Source organism: Microcebus murinus, chromosome 20 (genome assembly GCF_040939455.1).
Source record: "Microcebus murinus isolate Inina chromosome 20, M.murinus_Inina_mat1.0, whole genome shotgun sequence".
Lineage (NCBI taxonomy): Eukaryota > Metazoa > Chordata > Mammalia > Primates > Cheirogaleidae > Microcebus > Microcebus murinus.
In genome coordinates this window covers 30,237,465-30,241,749 of record NC_134123.1, presented here as the reverse complement: position 1 = coordinate 30,241,749, position 4,285 = coordinate 30,237,465, and the positions used below count along the sequence as shown (strand labels likewise).

Sequence of the window (4,285 nt, the reverse complement as noted above, 5' to 3'; positions counted from 1 at the left end):
CATGAAAAGCTTTAAAATTCTACCTTAAGGAGAGTCAATGTCAATACCAATTTCCAGGTACTTTTAAGAAAACTTAAATTTTGATATAAATACTGGAGACCTTAAAATTAGCCATTTCAAACAACACTAATTTCAGATGATCCCTTTATTTAGAAGCCCTGTATCTCTGTTTTGATCAAGTCACGTAGCCTAAATCAGCTTATTAAAAAAAAAAAAATTCTGCCGGGCGCGGTGGCTCACGCCTGTAATCCTAGCACTCTGGGAGGCCGAGGCGGGAGGATCGCTTGAGCTCAGGAGTTCGAGACCAGCCTGAGCAAGAGCAAGACCTCGTCTCTACTATAAATAGAAAGAAATTAATTGGCCAACTAATATATATACAAAAAATTAGCCGGGCATGGTGGTGAATGTCTGTAGTCCCAGCTACTTGGGAGGCTGAGGCAGGAAGATTGCTTGAGCCAGGAGTTTGAGGTTGCTGTGAGCTAGGCTGATGCCACGGCACTCACTCTAGCCTAGGCAACAAAGTGAGACTCTGTCTCAAAAAAAAAAAAAAAATTCTACCTAAAATATAGTTGTATTTTTTAAATAACAAATAAATATTGCCAGCTTGGAGAGACCTGGGGCACCCAACGTTATCTACCAACTGGTATCATTTTTCTACAAACGCTGCTGCTGCCATTGGAGTCCTTATGCTTCTCTTGCTGAACCCGTCAGTTCTTCAATCTCAGCATTTAATTTATGTATTACCCATTCCATTGCTTCTAGGCCTTTATTAGCATTTGAAGATACGGTAACTGCTAAGATAAGGTAACTGCTAAGGCTGACTCCTTTCACAGTGATTTTGGCTTCTTGAGTCAAAATAGTTTTTTCTGGGTCCTGGGGATGTGGTTTGTATATAAGTCTCTCATCTACTAAAACCATATTTGTAAATGAAATGTTAGTAGATTTAAGTTCCATTGTTTTCTCTACAGGATCAACTACAGAATGTTCTTGCACATATGTTTTGGTTCTTGCTGCACCAGTAAGAGACTTCACAGTGGAAGGCAGTCCCCACTCTGTGCTCAGAAGTCTATGGCTGTGCAACTTTCCGGAGGGATCTATATGTCTGTCCAACACGTCAACCCCCACCACACTAGGGGTTCACAGGGTTTGGGTATTTCCGCATTGCAACTGTGGTAACAGTTTCCCATGGGTGCCTGGGACTCCGTGGCTCGTCCTGTTGCCGTATGTCCAAACTAGTTGATTCAGTCATTTCAGAGCAAAAGACTAAACTGGAGCATTGGCATCCAAGATGGAAACAGGACAACGACGGCCAGCCTCTCTCCGGCAGTGCGAAGGTGCAGCCTTTGCACACCTGAGTGTCTTGTTGGGAATGGACAGGACAAAGATCTCAGCTTCCATCGTGTACCCTCCTCCTTACACAAGGATGGAAATGGTTATGAGGACTTGCAGGCCGATTCATCATAATAGAATCTTAAACTCGCATGGACCCTCCTTCCAAACACTTCAGACACCTGCACAATGGCCAACATTCGGACACTGCCTCCCTCAACCAGACAGTGAGGCCGAAGACTTAGAAGGCTGTGGAAGACTCTTCTATTTTCAACATAATTGCTTCAAATTCTGGGCGAGCAGACAGGGCCCACACACCACTCGCCATCAAACAGTAAGTGTTAGCTGCCCGCCGCGCTGCCTGCCTTCTTCCTCATGAAGCAATTTGATTCAAATCCTGCAGGTGCTTCTTGGCGGGAAGTATCTTCGTGGTGACAGCAGCCCCCTTTAGTCACTTAGGGAGCTGTCAGAGCACTTGGATGTCGCTTCTAAGGTGCTTGAGTTACAGGGCGTCCAGATCTAGGACAGTCACTCTCACCGTAAATGTTGTACCCAAAGCCAAGGATTCGCTTGCTGACTTTACAAGACCTGTCGGTGCCTTCTTTTCATCGCCCCGTCTCAGGTGTGCTCGGCGCTAGTCACGAGAGATCACTTACAATATTATTTTCTAAAGAGATCTTGGAAAGGCTCAATGCGTCACCAACCACTCGAAATCGTGGGGCCAATTCCCCAGGAATAACAACTAAATCTGGGTGAAATTTCTTTGCCTGGTTTCTCTTTAGAACTTCAACTTGTATTTAGTTCAACCGGTCCGTGTAACACTTCCATTTGGGTACATTTTACATAATGTGCGTAACGTAGTAGTACAGCCATATATACGCGTGATTTATCATTACAAAATCTGCACGTGTAGGGGAGCGTGTTGAACCTCTTGCTGACAACATGAGATTTACTTGCAATCAGAAGGTTTGGGGGCCACCCCCGGGGAGCCCTGGCTCCCAAAGTGTAACCAGACGGACTAGTTCCGGCCACGGAGTGGAGCAAGGAGATCATGTGGCACATGCTTCTGTTTAAAGAACTCTGTCCTCATCTGTGATCGTCAGCCTATAGCATTTGGGGAGTTCAAGTATCCATTGTGTATGAGACACAATGATCACAATAGATGGCAGCTGGCTTTCTTGTTCACATTTTTTTTTTTTTGAGACAGAGTCTCACTTTGTTGCCCAGGCTAGAGTGAGTGCCATGGCATCAGCCTAGCTCACAGCAACCTCAAACTCCTGGGCTCAAGCAATCCTCCTGCCTCAGCCTCCCAATTAGCTGGGACTACAGGCATTCGCCACCATGCCTGGCTAATTTTTTCTATATATTTTTAGCTATCCAAGTAGTTTCTTTCTATTTTTAGTAGAGACGGGGTCTCGCTCTTGCCCAGGCTGGTCTTGAACTCCCGAGTTCAAGCAATCCCTCCTTCCTTGGCCTCCTAGAGTGTTAGGATTACAGGTGTGAGCCACCATGCCCAGCCCTTGTTCACATTTTTAATTCTTTTTCTTTTTTGCCTCAGTTTTTACTGAACCCCCACCCCCACCCACCCAGGTGCATGACAGCAGGAATCGGTGCCATGATGGGAGTGTTCGGGGCTGGCTGTCTCCTTCTCAAAGTCCAAGTTGGTTGTTAAAAATCAAAATAATTGAGACGGCAGCCCGGGTGCTGAGAGGGCTTGAATGTATCAAAACGATGCTTCTTTTGGGGGATGGTCTGACTCGAGGGGGGAGGGGGACAAGGGCAATATACTTATGGGGGTAAAATATTTGTACCCCTATAATATGCTGAAATAAAAAAAGATTAAAAAAAAACAAAACACTTCTTTTCCAAGGGTTAATGGGTGGGGGAGAAACCCTCCGCCTATTCAGGCCCGATCATAGGTTAGCTATCAGAGGCAGGATTTGAACCCAGGTCTGTGCGGTGCCAGAACCCATGGGTGCCCCGGCCTCTTGCCCAGCCCCAGTGTTCACAGGAGGGGTTCAGACAGGCAGAGGGGAGTTTGTAGGCACTCCATGTAGATTCACAAACGGGTCAGGAAGTGATCTCAAAGGGTGGAGGGAACTTTCTTTTCCTTCTCTTCTAAAAAGAAAAAAGAACAGGGGAGGCGGGTAAGAAAGAATAACTTGAAAGAAAATGGTCTCTTGACCTGCATTATCTTGACTCCTTTCATCCTGTGCTCCTACCAGGTGCCCAGGAATGCACGTGGCCCTCTTCTCCTTGCTCCCAGCCTTGGTGCACTGGACCATCTCTGTGCCTCTGTTTCTTTCTCTGCAAAATAGGTATAATAACTGTACCTACACGCAAGGATGGCCGTGAGGATCCAATGAGACAGAGGTGACCACGGTTCAGCAGTCAGGGTTGGCTATTTTTAGTACCATTACCGAGAAGAAGAAAAAGCCCCATGAAAGTCTGAACTTGGAAAGCAGAGAATCTGGGTTCGAGTCCCAAGTCTGTCTTCTCCTAAGCTGTGCACCCCTGAGCTGCCAAATTACTTCGAACCTCTAATTTCCCCCAACACGAGACCCACCTTCGGAATATCCAGAGTTGACAAATCTAGAGAGACGAAAGTCCGACTGGTGGTTGCCAAGGGGACTTGGGAGGACAGGAAGGTGATGGCTAAGGGACACAGGGTCTCTCTTCGGGGTGATGGAAATGTTCCAAAATTGTGATGATGGTTGAACAACTCTGTGAATATACTGAAGTCATTGAGGCCGGGCAAGGTGGCTCACGCCTGTAATCCTAGCACTCTGGGAGGCCGAGGCGGGCAGATCGTTTGAGCTCAGAGGTTCAAGACCAGCCTGAGCAAGAGCAAGACCGCATCTCTACTAAAAATAGAAATTAATTGGCCAACTAAAAACATATATAGAAAAAATTAGCCGGGCATGGTGGCACATGCCTGTAGTCCCAGCTACCTGGG

General features: G+C 46.5%; 1 pseudogene; it reads right to left on the bottom strand.

Annotated features, from left to right (window-relative positions):
- Positions 1-545: 545 nt before the first annotated feature.
- On the bottom strand, positions 546-1,186 carry LOC142862562 (PRELI domain containing protein 3B pseudogene; annotated as a pseudogene).
- Positions 1,187-4,285: the final 3,099 nt, after the last annotated feature.